At 41.7% G+C, this 18,221-nt stretch overlaps 1 long non-coding RNA gene across 3 annotated transcripts in view; it reads left to right on the forward strand.

The window, feature by feature from the left end:
- Nucleotides 1–15,669, forward strand: part of LOC109316868 — a 37,256-nt gene extending 21,587 nt beyond the window's left edge. For all 3 annotated transcript variants that reach the window (XR_002102934.1, XR_002102935.1, XR_002102936.1), the window contains exons 4-6: nucleotides 63–180; nucleotides 15,092–15,134; nucleotides 15,480–15,669. This is a non-coding gene — a long non-coding RNA (uncharacterized LOC109316868). The remainder of the gene's footprint in view (nucleotides 1–62; nucleotides 181–15,091; nucleotides 15,135–15,479) is intronic.
- Nucleotides 15,670–18,221: the final 2,552 nt, after the last annotated feature.

Below are 18,221 nucleotides of genomic sequence, written 5' to 3' on the forward strand. Positions count from 1 at the left end.
TGTGCCTCTTCATTTTAAAGAGGCACAAAGGATAATGAAAGCATGATCATCTCTGTTTACAGATAAACTGACACAAATAAGGATTAAGTGATTTGTCTGAGGTCAAACAAAGTCCACAGGAGAGCTGGCAAATGAATACTGATTTCCTCAGTCCCAGTCCAGTTGCTGATTTACACTGATGTAAGTGAAAACAGATTTTTTTCCTAGTGTTAATGGGATAAGCTAAGCTTCTACTACTGGCAGAAACTAAAGTTGTTAGGATCATCACAGGCTCTGTGGTGTTGTATATCTAAGTTACACATTGTCACATTGCTTATGTTCCCATCACTGCTGCGAGTTGTTTTTCTTTTCTTGCTCTACAAGGCTCTAGGTTAGGGAATATCCAGGCCCTTCTCCAGCCCACTAAGATGAGCCCATCACACCTTGCATTTTTATAGGTATTAAGTAAAAAAGAAGTTTGTGTTCCATTAGGACAAAGGGTCCAGGCTAGAATCCAGGCCCCTCTTCCTGCAGGGGTAATAGCCATCTTATTGAGCTTTATAGCTTGCTGTCTTCCTCGTTCCCTTTTTCTTGGCTGAGGAAGTGGGGGAGCTTCCAGAGGATAGGGCTGGAGAAGGGTCAGCATAATGCCTAACCCGATTAAAGCTCTTTGGTAGGAAGCAGGAAGTAAATAGTTCAAATTTCTTTTGGGGTTGGGGTCTAAAACTTGGGTCTCTTACTCCCTTGGTACGTGCACTAACCACGGGGCAAAAATATGGAAAATGATCCTTGCTTGCAACAGATACATACTTAGGGCAAGAGAGAATCCATACCTGCATAAGTGCCAAAAACGGTGGTTTTGCAGAATCATAATAGCCATTTCGGGGACAGGGGGAAGTGAGCCAGGAGTCTGCCCTTCATGTATAACTGGCTTTTGAATTATACACTGAGGGCTGCATCTGCAGTTGGGAAAGTGTTGGGAAGTGTTATTTTTTTCTTATTGGACATTGTCCTACACACTTTAGCACATTTTGGAGACTGTTTATGGTGCTGAGAGGAAAATAACTACCCTTTTTTGAAGAGCAGAAATTCTTGTAGGAAAAAAAAATCTCAACTCATAAATAACTCAGCACAAAGGAATATAGCTAGAGGAAAAGTAGCATCAGAACTTATAAATAAAAGGGGATTGTTTGCTACAAAGAGAATGACTTGGCCAACAGGGCAAACAGGCAAAATATGTGGAGCTGTAATAATTTTCCCCTGATGAGAAGGGCGTGGGTCTCCTCCCCCTTCAGCCCCTTCAACTCCAAATATTTTAAGAGGGGGATATTGTTAAGAGGTTTTTGCCACTGAATGAGACAAAGGTTTTTTGTATGAATACTTTTCATTTAATAGGATCTTTAGAAAAAGAAAACAGGGCCCAGTTAAGTTCCAGTTGTTTATAGTGACATAATTATGTTGTTCTATGTGGAATTTTTTCTAGAGGAAATAAGGCCTTGTTTACCCAACAAAGTTTTATGTCAAAGTAATCAATGGTGTGAATGGACAGTACATTGGCTGCTCTGCACTAAATCCTTGTACAGATCTTAGGCTGCCTGTACACATATGTGCTCAGGGATGGAGGCAGGAGTTTTAATTAGAGCGGTTCTCGGACAGCAGCTATAATTAAACCAACTGACCACCACGTGTATTAAGCACCACCATGTTTCAAAATGGCCATGGGATACTTTAAAGCTCATTCGGTGAACTACAGAGAAAGCACCCCTGTGGGCATATTAAAAGCCGGGGCGAGGGTGGGGAGCGAAGCTTAATACAGGTGATGATGAGGTGACCCCAGAGCATTGTAATTAGAACGTGGAGCAGACTCAGACACATTCTAATTAAAATGCCAACTAGCACATCTGTAAGCACCCTTAATGCTCAGTGGAAGCAAGTTAGTCTACCCAATTTCCCCCCATGTGATGGTAGGAAAGTAGTTAGCTATTTGCATTTACTGTGTGTCAAGGATTACAGTGGAGTAGCTAGCATGCTGTAAATATAGCTTACTTCACTATAAACATCTTGGGCAAAGAATCCTGAAGAGGGGCATATGTATTGGATTTTAATCTGCTTGGAAATCTATGAGAAAACAAGAAAAAGAAAAATTGCATTTGATGTATGAATAATTCCAACCATTGCATAATGTTTTCACTTTTGTACGCTCTCCCCTAGCCTCATCCCCACAACTCCCAGCTCTGGTGCTATCTTCAGGATGGGAGTGGGCAGAAGGGAGGGGAGGAAGCTCCAGGCTGGGGGTTGTCACTTTTAAAGCACTCTTCAGCTGAGGTTTATTTGATTTGCCCTTCTTTCTTTGAAGTGCTCTGCAGCCCTTTTCTTTCTCTGGCTTGTTACAAATATATGGAAGGATCAGTAATGGCTGAGGTTTGTGCATGTCCTGAAACTCCATTTTAGTTTTGATTTTTTTGCAAATATTCAGTGAATTCTGTTCAACATAAACTATTGTGCATCATCTCATACAATTGCCAAGTAAAGTCCAAGGCCAACACAGTGTTAGATAATTTCAGATGATGCAAATATATCATTGTCTTGCCCCCTTTTCCTCTGATCACTTTTGTTTTAACAGGTGCTTGGGCCAGGTTGCTGAAACCTGAAACCTTGCAGACTGAATATTTGGATCTATTAGAGACTCAGAGAACTGCAGCTTCTGAAAAGTAAGTAAAGGCACTGACAGAAGTGACATTTATTGTGCAATTGGCCCCTTGAAAGCACTTTACAGCTATGTCCTGGCAGAAGTGCATGGCTGCCGAGTGCTTTAAAAGTGCCAAACCCCAGCCTGCAGCTCTCTCCCTTCCCTTCTCACCCCTCCCATCCTGCAGACAGCACCGGAGCTCTGTGGGGAGGAGGGGGTATAGAGCTAGAGGAGAGAGGCAGCAGGCAGGAAGCTCCTCCTGGATTGACTGCACAATGGAGCTCGAGCCCTTCCCTGACCCAATAGCAAATGTCTGTTGCGTCGGGAAGGGGAAGAGCTTTGCTCAAACCCAGGGCACTTTCTGTGAAGCACCATGAGTTAAAGTGGGTAGCTGTACATCTGTCAGCACCCTAAGTCCAGTTTTCCTAGCTCCACTGCAGCTCTTCCGTAGAACTGTAGAAGAGCTGTAGAGAGGGAATTGTTTAGTCCTGAGATTTATATGTCTAGGTTTTCATCCTGTGCAAAAGTGTATCCATATCCAAAGCTCCTTTGTAGTACAGAAACCCTTTTTTGTGTGAAGTTACACCACTTCTGCCAAACAGAATAAAGTTTCTGTCACTGTCTGGAAGCAGACTGAAGTCACAGGTGACTGGTAGGAGATGGGGGGAGCACATGCCTCCCCTGGGATTGACCCCTGACTTGGCACTGCTCAGGATGTGGTAGTATTTTGCTGTGTGGACTAGTGTGTGTGTGTGTGTGTGTGTGTGTGTTAGTGTGTGTGTGTGTGTGTGTGTGTGTGTGTGTGGAGAGGGGGAGGTAGGGGAGGGACACTAAGCCATGGCACAGAAGTATTCGAGTGGATATGGCGCTTTTGGCCTGGCCCTGGGCCTGCCCACAAATTCTGCCCCCCTGACTCAGGAGGCACCAGTCACCTCTGACCAAAGATGTATATAGATAACACCAAACTTCTTTTGGCTGCTGTGATCCCTTCTTGGGATGAGCTTTGAGCCCTGGCGAAACAGCAGCAGAGAAGACATGTCAATGTACAGGTACTTTGGGAGGCAGGTGGCGTCTTCCTCCCAAACATCTGGCAACAGAGGCTGGTAAATATAGACAAGGCCCTAGCATTTCATTAAAAGGTCATGTTTTGAACACTCTAATGTTTTCATTATTATCTTTTTACCTCCCCTCTATCTTTTCATTAGCCATCTTCAAGCTGTCTTAAATGTTTACACACCATGCTTCCCAGATGATATTGTTATTGCTAGTGACTAATATCTATATTCAGATGAGATCCCAGTTTGCATTCCTTTTTACAGCTTTCTGAAACTCTTGTGTGGCTTTTCATCCCTACTGAGTTGGTTCACAAATCATTACATGCTTAGCTGATAGAACTGTGGTCTAGTCAATAGTTTGGAAGACTGAAGCATTACAGAGGAAAATGGAGTGGCTTTATATTTAGTAACCTCACATACAGGACAAGAAATCCCTTCCAGGGGCTAATATAAATCTGTAGCAAGACACTGTTATCTACGACAAGGATGATTTATCTTCACAATATCTTTTCTTTTCTTTTTAAAGAACCTGCTGTGCTGTGCAGACCAGTGGAAAGCAATGTGCTATTTTGTCAGTCCCACAGATGCAGATAAAAATAAACATTCTGCTAAAGCATTTAGTAATTTCTCATGGCCTTGCAGTTCCCCCCCACGCCATATAAGCGGTTCCCTCCTTCAAGTCAGTAATAAAAAGAATTCTCTATTAGTCCTTTTTGTATTTTTGTTATATAAATTATATTTATAAATTATGTTATAAACTTTAACATTGCAAGGCACTCAATTAAGTGACAAATTTAAGGCTTCCTATGAGACCTTAATTTTGCCCCTTGTGCATGGGTATTATAAGTCTCTTACATGATCATATATATTTCTTTCCCCACAGAACTTCTGCCTCATGCAGTACACAAAATTGATAGTGCCCAGTGACTGATTAGCCATTCCCTGGTTCATTTTATTTCAAAAGAAATACTTTTGACCCCCAAACAAACCATTTATTTTCTATTTCAGGCATTTCCTTTATTCTTTTAAAAATATTTGAAGTCTTTTGACTTTAGGAAAATATTTACTATCCTCTCATTTTTAAATGGATCCCAAGTGTTTGCTGAATTTGACCTAAATTCACAAGTAGTTTTGGTCACCTTAGAACTGAATTTTTATGGCAAATTTAGCTACTTGCCTGCCAAAATTTTGTTCAGCTCTAGGGATTAGTCAGTCAATAGGATGCTTTGAACTTATGTCTTGAACACAGGTTTGTGTAGTTTCCTGGATCAGGGCTCATATTGATAATTTAGCTTAATGCTAAGACAGTTGTTCCTAGCCTATAAAAGGAACCAGTTTACTCATTGGTGATGCACAGGGGGTGCATGTGCACCCCCTGAGATTGGCTGTGCACCCCCTGGAAATAGGAGCCGCAAAACCAGAAGTGCCGGCAGAAGTGCACTTCCGATTTCACCGCTGGTGATTTCAGGCTTAGTGATTAGCTGCTATACGGGACCTAACCCCCCTGGTCAGTGATCATCCGCTAGGGGACCCCTCCACCCTGGTCAGTGATCTGGTGCCTCCCCCCCCCGCCACTGAGGAGGCACCGGTCACCCATGCGTTTACTAGATTTTTAGTTATGCCTTCCAGTGGCTGGCGTCTACAATCCTGTTGTGCTATACTGCCTTGTAAGTTATTCCTAACCTCATGTTTCGGCCTTCTTGGGCTGAGGTGTGGGCTAAAGGTTTCAATGTAGAGTTTACATTACTGACATATATTATCACTGTGTTGTCGATGTGCAGTACGGAGGCTCTTGTTTAGTATAGAGAGGGGAAGACAAGTCTTATATGACTGGTACTTTTAGGTTGAATACATACATTACACTTTTACTGGTAACTGGTTTATACCTGTAACAGAACAGAAGTTTGACACACATAAACTACTTTAAAATTGGCAGAACCTGGTCTAAGGGTTGCCCCAACCAAAGGGCTAATGTTCTGTTCATTACTGATCTAAACTATGCCACTTATAGAAAACCATGTAACTTAGATCAATTCTGCCTTAGGTTTTTTGAATGTCTGTACCTAGCCTATAGTACTAGCATTGATGATACAATAGTACTTACAGCTATGTAACATCTTAAGACATCTAAAGTACTGTACAACTCTTGTCAATACAGTTGAGAAGGTAGATAATAAAGAATTGCACCTACTTCATACACCTACTTCAAAACAAAGCAAACCACAACAGTGGAGGATGGTAAAAGATCAGGAATGATCTCACTCTGTGCTCAATGTCACAGTCTGTGCTGCTGCTCCCGTACTAATGAGTGTGAGCCATTACGTTTGGACATGCAACCTTTAAAATGTAATTCCTTTTCCTTGCTTATTTCATGGGACCAGAAACACTGCAGCTTGAATTTCTGCCTCAAAGATACTGACTCACTGGTGACATGTAAGTGCTGACAGTGTGGGGCACAACCCCATGCCACCACTGCAGTGGGGAGGGGCACAACTCCACACTGCTCCTGCTGGGCATTGGGTCTGGTTGGGCTGAAGCCCCACACCCCACTGTTGGTGCAGAAATTGTGCCACCTGTCACCAGACCCGCTACTGCTGGACACTGGCCCTTGCCAGGCTACAGCCCCATTCCCCACTGTCAGTGCAGAAATCTGGGGGGCAGGGTCATGTCCCCTGTGTCTCCCCATGCATTGCTAATGTACTGACTGAATAATGCCATTGTCTCCACAGCTATGAAAATGGAAGCACTTTGTTGGAGCACCTGTTCCAGGGATCCCAATTAGCAAAATGCATTGTGGAAACAGTTATCCACTGGCACAAGTTAGTGGTTCCGAACATGCTACATCTTGCATTAATGGCAGTTTAGCTTCTAGGATTAGGTGAATAAGGTGGTAAAACTGTGATGTAACTCCCCCTATGACTTCACTTCCTAGGTGTGCTGGTGCATGTGAGGAAATGACAGCTGAGCAAACCAAGAAAAAGTTTACAGAAGAGCAGAAGGGAAAAGTACATGTATGTTGGGTAGTGGAAATTATGGTTCGTTCATGACACTAATGCACAAAGATTACTGGAAAGCCAGCGGTTTCACACATCTTTTTTTGTGAAGTATTAGGTTTTGGGCTCGACTGCACAACACTAGAAGCTTTCACAGGTAGCAGTGATAATTATAAGGCTTCATTCATTTAAGAGAATAGTGAGAGCCTAAGGATGTGGTTTCCTGATTCAACATATTCTTTAAATTAAATGACAATATTTAATTTTCAGAGCTGCTTTGCAAGCATAAAAGTTACCCTTATGGGACCCACACCAATGTTCTTTGGGCCTAGGTTAGAGAGTTTTTGAGGCATCCAGAATTCCCCCCTGACCTACAGGCATCTCCTGTAGAACATAGATGATCTCTTCTGTGTGGCTAGTTTTCAATTTCTTTCCTGGTGTATGTATGCCAAATAGGTAGCAAATACCTCTTGTTTTATGGGGGGCGGTTGTTTGTGTTTGATCATTTTCAGTACTCTTTGCCAAGTGACCTCCTAATTAAACTCATCAGGTGATCAAGGGGCACCATGAGGTGGTCTGTTGCATACTTATCACCACTCCCCTCACTTTTCAAATAACATATTGTAACCATTTCTGTGTTTTAGGGAACTTAATTGTTATCCCTACACTTGATGCAAAAATTTGTCCTGTCACTTTTTGTTGTTTTTTTTTTAATATGGAAGAAACACATAAGAGAGAAGACAGCTTCAAAACAGAGCTTATAATTTGATGCAGATATGTAGAGTTCCTAATATCAAACAGAATTCATAAGCAGTACATAGACAGCCTCTTCAGAGCCCCACATCTGGTACTAGTTTCCTACATGAATTATAGAGGGAAAAACCCTCAGACCTGCTTTAGCTGTGTCTTATTTAGAAAATTAGGGTTCAAAATGAGCACAGTTGTCTAGCTATAAATATTACCAATGAGTTATGTGAATTACAGAAAAACTATCCACCTTGTGCAGGTTGAAACCTGTCTTGGATACAGGGGAAATGGAAAAGGGATTATACCTCCTAAGGCACAGTTCCTTTTTGAGCTACCCCTGGGATGGCACAATACTTACTTGGGGCCTGTAGCTAAGGGCAGACTAATATTTCATTGCTAAGATGCATAAGTGTCACTTATGAAGATTTTAGGTAGCTGAGTCACCCAATGACATTCTAATTTGGCTAAGCAATCATGTTTGCTTAGCCAAATGCCTTCCTATGTTTTCAACCGTCATGACAAGGTTTTCTTTTATTGCACATGTTCAGAAACAATGTACTATTGTCCTGGTATTACCAGATTTGCTCATCATTTTGGGGCGTGCTCATTTATTAGGGATATATTTCTAGGGTCTTTGTAATTCTATCAATGTGCTGCTTGTGTTTCTACTTGGAGCTGTATATCTCCCTTCTGCAAGTCCTCTCCCCCAATGGAGCTATCTTGCAGGACTCCGTTTCAATGGGACTGGGTTCCTCCAGCCACCAAATCGGTCATACACACAAACACACAGATTAATGTGACATGCCTGACTCAGCCAGGTTGATCAGCATGGACAGGCTGGCACCCTCATATGCTAAGAATCAGTTCTTTAAGGTAACAATAAAATGCATTTCAGACACAAGCACACAGGTAAATGGAATACCTCTGAATCCAGCTGGGTGTCCAGCTGACACCCTCATGGGCCAGCGCTCAGTTCATTAGGGCACATCTGAGCCGAACTGGGTAAATCAGCCTGTACAAGCTGACCTCCTTATGTGTTTCAAACTCAGTACATCCCAATCTTCTGCCCTAACTGTCGTAGTAGTGGTAACCTCTTGATGAACAGACCCCACAGTATTTCTGGGCTTCACAGGGATCTTTAGCTTAGGTAAAAGAAGCATTGCTGCAGAGCAAGTGAGGAAGGAAAAGTAAAGAAGGAAAAACACACCTGGTTACCACCAGTTTGACTATAAAAGTTATTTATTGCTAAGTATATGAAATATATAATGGTACTAGTAGTAATAGACATGCAAAGGAAAACAAACACAAACAATTATAATACTACCCTGGTTTCAAGAAGTATTTGGGGAAACTTAGCTCAAGCTTAACTAATACAGTTCAGGTTCATAAATCTATGCCCAGAGAGAAAAGAGAGAGAGTGCGAGAGCTGGGATCTCACCAGTCCAAGGCACTCCAGTTCCAATGCTGACAGGTAAAGTTCTTAGCACAGTCCTTGAAGGGAGATCTGTTTCTTCCAGCTTCAAGAACAACAGTGGATGGTGTCAGAGAGATTTCTTCTCTTGAAGCACACAGGTTGCTGCTTTTACAGATTTTTATACCCTCAGTTCAGCTTCTTCAAAGCATTCTTTTAATAGTGTAACTAATTGTCTTTTCTATTGACAAGGGGTTATCTTATTTGGAACATTTCAAGAAACTGATCAACAACCAGGAAAAACATAAGGTTTTAAGGAGTAACCAGACACTTAGGAGCCAGCTTGAAATTCTTCTGGATAGCAGATATACTGGATGGGATACCTCATTGTTTCTTCAGAAACAACAGATAGCTTGCAGTGTCAGGGTTTTGTATTTTTACCTGTTGTGAGCGAGCCTCAGCTTAGCATGACTTTTCCAGATCTTACTGTAGTCTTTTAACAGACGTAAGGGGATTACTTGGAGCATTCATAAACTTTGTGTGGAGGATTTCCACCAGTCATCCTGGGAAAAGTATGACCGCTTTTGTGGTCAGGGCTCCAGTGGGCTGGATGCTGTGATGAAACCTTTACCGTTGTTCAAATGTTGCGCATACCCCCTCTGACTTGGTCTTTTGCTTCAGCATCTCCTAACCCCGCAACCGAGTTTTAATCAATCAAGTTAAATAGGTCTCCCGTAGTGGGACTGGGGAATGTACGGCCTGAGATGCCTATTAAACTTTACTTCTGCTTAGTTCTGGTTAGATGAGGGGGGTAAGTGTGTGTTGGGGGGGGGGAAGTCCTTTGTAAATCCAGATTAGAATTGGTCTGATAAGTGCTGAGCTGGGTGTGTGTAAATGTGGGTTGATTAGCATTTGGAGCACAGATTCCCCATCATGCAATGCTCCCCTGCTTTTCTGATCCCAGAATTCAGTGTGGTGCTTGCCTTGGAATCTCTGTTCTCCAACCTGAATGCTAATGAAGGTGCACGCCTGTCCCATCTCCCATTTAAATGACTTCTCGTCTTGTTCCATGTCGGATCCAAATGAGACCAGGGGAGTTGCTCCCTTATCTGGAGGGCTTTAGGTGTGTCTCCCACTGCATCTTCATTGTCTTTCATAATCAGTTTTTGTTCAAGTAAAGGTGGGGAGGGGGGATTGTGAGTCAGACAGGCTGCGTCCTGTGTCAGGGTTCTCTAAGAACACAGAGCTGAGAGGTAACACTGGAATCATTTAAGTCCAGTAAATTTCCATTGTCATTCAATGTCACCAAGGCTGCACAGAAGTGCTGTATAACACTCCATATTGGGGTTGAAAAAAAACAAAAACCAAAAAACCATGACTATCAACTGTTGGATACTAACCTGAAACCAGGTGGAGTGCTATCCACCTTCTACCTTGTAGCTAAGGTACTTGCTAAGATACAGAAGACATCAGAAATCCAGATAATAGGTTTACTTATTCATAGGATTTAAACCCTGACCTCCAGCACAGAAAGGCAATAGTAACCACCAAGCCACTGGCTAGACAGTGCTGAAAGTACTTTCTTCATGAAGCTAGGCCCCTGGATAGCCAAAAAGGGACTGCCTCAAGGGAAGAGAAGAACAAACAAAAAGAAGCCTGAGACTGCATCAGGAAGGTGGATACTGCTCTGGGACAGTTCTGGGTGAGTGAGTCCTTGCTTTCAATGATCCACCAGCTTGGAATTCCCTTCCATTGGAGCTGGAATAAATGCTCAGACTGCACTATGCAGGAAGTTCTCTCTACAGTACTACTCCAGATAAGAAGCAGTGGAGGACATGACTCAGAAAACTTATCAAGATGAGAAGGAATGTGTGCTTGTTTTTGGTGAGGGAAAGAGAAAATCTGATAGAGGAATATTAGCAAACTTCAAGGTCTCCGATTTTCCCTCAGCAAAAGAAAAGCCTACATAAGTACAGTAGTCATCCTTTTTTCACTTTTTTCTCCCACATTTCACAAGACACTGGCTAACTCACTCCATTGTGAAACCTCTCTTGATATCATGCAACTCTTCTGCACCTCTCCTCAGAAGTTATAATTTAGAGACACTCCCTTACTTAGAAAACTACAGAAGTTGGGAATTGCAATATGGTCCCTCAGTTAGGGGCGTTGGTTAGAGAGCAGCCAAGGGTCAGCAGAGGTTGCCTACTACTCCACAATAAAATTCATTGTTTACTTCTTTGCAATTGCATATGCCTGTTTATTTGTGTTTATTTACTATAGGCATACTAAAGGTTGGAGAGCCAATTGCTTTCAGATGATCCTGTGAACAAAAAATTTATTTTCACTTGCACTGATAAATTCCATTGAGCCAGATCCTGCCTCTTTTACTAAAACATAAACTGAAATAGTGTTGTGGCTTTCATTGGCATTGTTTCCTGTGTACATCAATGCACATGAAGAATTTTGGCATTAAAAAGTTATTGGGTAAAAAGGTATGAATAGCTGTGGGGGCAGGGGACAATATCCAGGGCTCCCTTGTCTAGTGTGAACCTTGCTCCCTGAGCCGTAGAGTTAGTTTAGCCTTCTTGCTTTCTGGCCCCATGACCTTTTCCTTTTTGGTTGGCCAGTGGGCCAGCTTTAAGAGAAGGAGGATGTGGGAGGTACTCCTATCTTCCATAGAAATTAGGACTTAGGACACTGAATCCACACCTCTGGTGTCCTAGCAAACTTCTTGTGGCTGAAGGAGGGCAAGAAACCTAGGTTTTTAATGTCCTGGGTCAGTACCTTAACCTATTGGAAGAGGTACTCACATATATGTTTGTCCGACCATGTCAGAAGTCCTGCTATGCCATGTATGCTTTCTGTGGCTATGGAGAAGTAGATGAAGGCACTTTAGGTCAGGTTAAAATCTTCTGTTTGTATGAACTGATAGCCACTTACCTCTTGTGTAACCAAGGATCTGTCTCTGGAGGTATCTAAAGCCCATGGGAATGACTTGGGAGAATGTTATGGTTCTGCTGGGCAAAGTAAAATACACCTCTGAAACTACACAAGCTATGCAGTAATTCCCCACTGAAAGCAGAGGAGAGCTGCATGTGTGCACAGGGGAAGTGGAATGCCTCACTACTGTCGGTTGTGTAACCCAGGACTTTTTTGGCAACTATACATTAGATGTTTAGTGGGTGAGATGCAATTTAGCTCAAAATATCTGGCTCTAAGCCAGCTTCTTGCAGGAACTGTAAACTTAGTGATGAAAATAGGTGGTGTCTTTGAAAGCCTTGGATGTGAGTAAAGCCTGAGGGCTCTCCCTTCCAGCTGGCTGGTACATTGGGAAGCAAACATCATAGCAATAGAATGCTCTACAAAGACTTATTTCCATTAAATATGATTAATAGAAAAGCACAGGACTGGAAGGTATCTCAGGATATTATCTAATCCAACCTCCTGTTCAAAGCAGGATCATCCCTGTCTGAGTCACCCAGACAAATGTTTGTCTAGCATTTACTTTAAAAAAAACCCTCATAATGCAGATTCTATTATCTATATACCCAAGAAGTCTACAAAACCACCACTGCACAAACCTTATAAAAACTACAAGGCATGTATATAGAAAAAACAAGAATACTGTAGTTACTCAAATATAAGATGACCCTCCCCACTTTAATTAGATTTATATATGGAAAAATTATTAATTTGTTCTATTTTTTTAGACATACAATCTAAATATTGGAAGTTTGCCTTAAATTTATCTCCCTCACATGCTACAGCAGGGAAAATTAAATTGGGGGGGTCAGAACCCTCTTCCTTGCCCTCTGCCCACCCCATACCTTCTTTCCCTCTCACACCTTCCTCCCCTCCTTACTGTCAGACCCTGCTGTCCCTGAGCACATGGGAGTGAGGGGCAAATTTGAAACCACTGACCTTTAAATAAACATAATTTACTATATAGAAAACTTACTACCCATTAGTACCTGTAAAGTGAGTTCATCCATAATTTGATACATTTTACCTCTTTTGAAACTCCTACAAGGTTTAATATAGGTACTCCATCAACACACTTTTAAGCAGCAGCACTTCTGTATCAACTTGTAGATACTACAAACTATGCATGATATTAGCCTAAAGGCAAAAGGCTCATAATTTACCATACAGTGCATTGGGGTGGCCCCTAGCAGAGTCAGCAACATTTCAAGTCATGGTGACCACATAGTTTAGCACTGCTCAGTATGTGTGTACTCCAGATACCCTCTACAAAGGAACCATGTGCTAATTAACCCTCCCACTCACTGGAACCAGGTATTCTTGTCATGAGTCCTGAGCTCCTCCAAAAATCTATGTGCAGATGAAATGCAGGGCAACCTGGTCTGGCTACACCTCATGGAGGCTGGGGCCACATTAATCATATGCTGCAGGCTGAAACAGTGGTGACATAGAAGTTCTAGCTGAACTGTTTGGGGCCCAACTTGGTGCTGTTCACCAGACATTTAAGGCTGGTGAAGAAACAGGAATCACTAGAAATGGGAAAGAAAAGTGCAGCCCAGAAGTGTGAGTGAAGAGGAAGTCAAAGGGTACAGACAGAAGGACAGCTCCCAGCTGTAACACAAAATGTTTTCTGCAAGATGTTTTGAGTTGCATTACTCCAGACCAAACAGAAGTTCACTGTTGGTTCCGGGCGGGGGGAGAATATAGCTGCTTGCCTGGGGGCTGCAGCCAGGTTCCTGTAGAAATGGCCACAGCTCTCTGCCAGTTCACTGTTTTCAGAATGGAAGAAGGGAAAGGCAGTTGAGGGACCTAGTTCTTGGGGATCCCCAGATGCTGCTGAAAGGCAGGGTGGATAAATTGAAGCCCCCCACCTTGGGGGGGGTGACGTTCCAATACACCTGCCAGAAATACACCCAATACACCCTCCAGAAACCCCCCCAGACTGAACTTCTTCTGCTCCCTTTCCCCCTTCCCATTCTGAAAACAGCAATAGCCTGAGAGGCAGTGCAGACACAAGTTACAGAAGTTGTTACATTTTGAAATGTCTTTATTCAATACTTTATGCAAAGAGAGGTCACATTTTTACCTAATCGGCCATTTTTGAAGTTATCTGCGGCTATACACTTGTGTTTGGTTACGGCTATAGACTACTTTCTGTAGCCAGATCAGGTGAAAATTATCACTTCTGTCTGCATGCAAAATTTATTCAATGGTAGTGGCTTACTGTGACTTGGAAAAAAAAGTTGGCATTGAGGGGAGCTACATGCTATGGCCACTAGCATATATCTTATTCAGATACATTGGTAACCTCTTTTCAGTCAAATAACTTTTGTTTCAAAATATAGCCTGCTGTAACACAATCCTGTTGGGCCAAATTCTCATCCCCTCATGATTGTAAAAATGTACCCTGTCTGATCTCTAGTTTGGTCAAGTTTTCCATGAGGCATGGTATAAAATGTATTGCTTTAATTTAGATAAATAGAGATCAAATCACTTTGGTTATTCTTTCCTTCAAGATCCATTCTAAAACCTTAAATATTGCTGAAGTCAGGTCTATAATTACCTCTGTTAACAGGACAGTGTGATGTTCTCACACTGATCCAGCCAACCAAGTGGTGATCAAGTCTATTCATTTTTAAAAAGTCTGTTGCCCAAATTACATTATGAATGACTTGATGAAAAATGTTTTGCTTTTGAAAGCTTGTCAAACTCTATTCTGTTTACATAGTTGGTCCAATAAAAGGTATCACCTTAAGAAATCCTTGCTTCTCATAATTTCTGGACCATCATAGCTACAACATCACTTTTACATTACTGTATGAGTGAAAGAACAAACGAACTGGAGCCATTCAAAATTAATTTAAAATAGCATGTGAAAGAGATGAACATTAAATATGTATTCACTTTATTCTTACTATTAATTTGAAAAGTCTGGCAACATGAGTTTTTCAAAAGGGTTTTTCCTTAGATTTTACAATATAGGATTATTAGCTAGATTTTTGGGATATCATTTTGACCAAAGAAATTATTTTAATGTGGGCATTATTCAGTCTCATTGGAGGGAGCTGAGGAACCTGGACAAATTATTGGTAACTTCAGGGTTTTCACTTCCTTATTAGGTATTCAAGGCACCAAGGTATAATACATTACACACATGAGTAATCAGGGATCAGATTTAATTTCAAGTAGAAATTCAGTTAAATCCCTCAATTTACTCCTTGTTTTTTTTCTTCAGGCCTGATCCAAAGCTTGCTGAAATTGGAAAGACTCCTATTAAGGTCAGCAGGCTTTGGATCTGATTTAGCATGAATTCCAATTTTCTTGAGGTTTCTGCTTCGAGCAGGAAATTGTCTCATATTTTTTACTTTAAGGCAGCATTTCTTTGAACATGTTGGGGCGGAAAGCCTTTTGAACACTATTGAATACAATTGTTCTTCCCCTGCGACACAGTGGACAAAAAGAGATGAGTCCCTTCTATTTCTCCTCTATTTGTCTCCAGTTTTAGAACATGAGGCTGGGTTAACTCAGAATGTAATGCCACTCACCAGTCACATCAGTGGTTAATTTGTCTCCTGGTCTGAAACCCCCTAACTTACTATTAAACCTTTGTTGCTTTCCTTTAGGACAGAGATACAGATCAGACTGCAATCTGGAAGCATTTCAAGACCTGGAGAGAATTTGATTTTAGTATTACAGTGATAGGTCTCCCACCTCTAATTTTATATAGCACACAACTGTTGGGGTTTTTTTTTTGGTAAAGCTGTTTCTGCTGTTTGCTGCCATGACAATAAAGCACCGTTTGTTTTCTTCCCAGTCCTTGTTTTGTGTGCTTCTTTCTTACTTAAGTAATTATCATCAGCAGTTCTTTGCACACAGTGAAGTGTGGAGCCTACACTTCACACACAGTGAGTGTGAGGAACCCCAGGAGGTTTGTATAGCATACCATGAGGCCCCCAGCTGCTCAGAAGTTGAACAGCCCTTGTTTAAGGAGGGATAAGATGAGAAAAACAGGAACCTGGCAGGGCTGGGGACAGAAAACCTATGAAGCAACAAGGCACTTTTAGTATCACATAACCTCATTTCTGAACCTACAGACTGACCATTGTGTGGATGCTAAGCAATTAATGAATGAGCATTTGGGCCAGATATACAAGTGGTATTCAGCATCTAGCCATTCATTGATTTCCACAGAACCACTTGCTGTCAAAGTTATGACTCATACGTGGAAGTTGTGTGCCTAAATACCACTGTAGTTCTGGTCCTTTATGACCTCCCACCAAGATTCCTTTCCCACTGGAGAGTTTAATTACTGCTTCTTTCTAGTGTTTAATCAATAACAACACTAGAGGGGAAGACGTAAGTTACTAAACCAGGCCTTTGTGTAAGTTTCAATTCTTGCATGAAGTGCATCTACAAAAAAAATTAGTACAATTCAATACTAATATCTCTGAAACAAAAAAATGCCTAACTTGGTTTTCCTAGTCAGGATCTTGTCTTATTTTCTTTATGTACTAACGGTTGCCTGCTAATGTTGCATAACGGGCCTATTTTATGCCATAAAACTGGAGAAAAGAAAACACATGCATATATCATCTGTGGCCTCCCTTCTACTTTTCTAGGAAATGCAACTATAAATTATTAACTATTTAAAATAAAGATCAACACTTTCTTAGATCCCAAGTATACGAGCAAAGCAGCTTTCTCTTAAGAAACTTGACTCTCTCAAACAAGACCTATGTTAAATTACAGTCTGCCTTTCTTCTGATTTCCTAGTGAGAGGTGCAAAGTTTCACAGTAGAAGTCAAAGTTTTCTCAAGTCTCTCCCCTTCTTGGCTACATCCTGGGATTATAGTTATCATCACTGCAACAGAATTCTTCTGGGAATTTGGAATTTTAGAATCTTACAGTTAAATCCAGTCCTTAAATGTGAGAGTGCATCACATGCCTGGAAGTGATAGACCTCAAATGTATATGCCATGTCAAAATTTGTCCCATATAGTCTACAAATTCATTCTTCAGCTTTTTGGTTGGCAAAATAGTGACAGGAGAAAAATCTGGTTTGCTGAGTGAAATTTCAGAAAGTTATATAGAACAGGCTGTGATCTGAACCTGTTTGCTAAGAGTACTTCAGCTGGTTAGAATCTTCTTAGTATCCTTTTTGAAAATTGTACACTTTTCTGTTGCCTTATTCCTTTCTGTTCATTTACTGTGCCACATAAAGCTTGCTAAGGTAACACTAGACAAAAAAGAAGTAAGAGACCAAACTAGGGGCTAAGAAGGTTTGAGACAGTGTGGTACTCTGGGACCCATGACAAAGGAGATCCTATGAAGAAAGTTTAGGGAAGGGTACACTTGAGGAAAAAAGGGTGAGGTTGATTTTTATGATTGTATTGGTGTTGCTAACTGTTTCACCACAGGTAAAGCCCAGGAAGGTTAAAAGTTCGTTATAAATACAGTGTATGTAGACTTGGTTCAAAGCAAAATGGTGATTCATCTAGTTTTCACTACCCGAAGCAGCTGTTTTCACAGAAGGGAGTTGCTAGGGTAAACATTCAGATGTCAGCTAATTAAAGGTTAAGAAATCAAATCCATGAATTACTGAAATGTACCATGCCATGCATATGTGCAATATTCTAAGAAATTTAATCTTCCAGCACGTTGCATGCCACAAAGCTGCTTTACTAACCAGCCAATGCTAGATGGCATTCCTAGTGGCATAGAGATCCTGAGGCTAATTTAAACTACACTGTTGACAAGGCCAATGTAGAATTGTCCTGCAAGCTGCAGTGGCTCTGTTGCACTCCCTTTCCCCAGCTACACCTAGGAAAAAAAGTCAAGATCAAGCAACATAAAAAAATTAATTAATTCAAGGAAAGGGGTGCATCTACATGTGCATTTTACTGTGGAGTTGTCTAATTAGCTTTGCAGTACAGCATCACCTTCTACACATGTGCTAGTATTAGGGCGTAGTATATTAATTAACTCTACCTAAGACAGCACTGTTGGGGACAGTACTATCTTACAGTGGAGTCATTAACTGTGCAGAAACACATGTATGGACAGTGACTGGGACCACATCAATCTGAACTGAGGTGGAGCAGCCTCGGGCTGGCAGCAGGCTCAGGGAGTCAGCCACACAGATCCACAGTTTTGGCACTCTCGTACCCCAGCCAGCCCCTCCACCACCTGCCACTGACACTCAGAGGCCAAGGCTGACCCCCTGAGCCTGCTTTCCATCAAAGCCCCAGATCAAACTGCTGTAGTCCTGGGTGCACGTGAAGAAATGCTGTGGGAGCAGTTGACTCCCGTGAGAATTATGATTGAGTTTGAGCTGCATTAATAGCTCACGGAGATGCACCCAGGAT

Source organism: Crocodylus porosus, unplaced genomic scaffold (genome assembly GCF_001723895.1).
Source record: "Crocodylus porosus isolate Cpor-Errol unplaced genomic scaffold, CroPor_comp1, whole genome shotgun sequence".
Taxonomy (NCBI): domain Eukaryota; kingdom Metazoa; phylum Chordata; order Crocodylia; family Crocodylidae; genus Crocodylus; species Crocodylus porosus.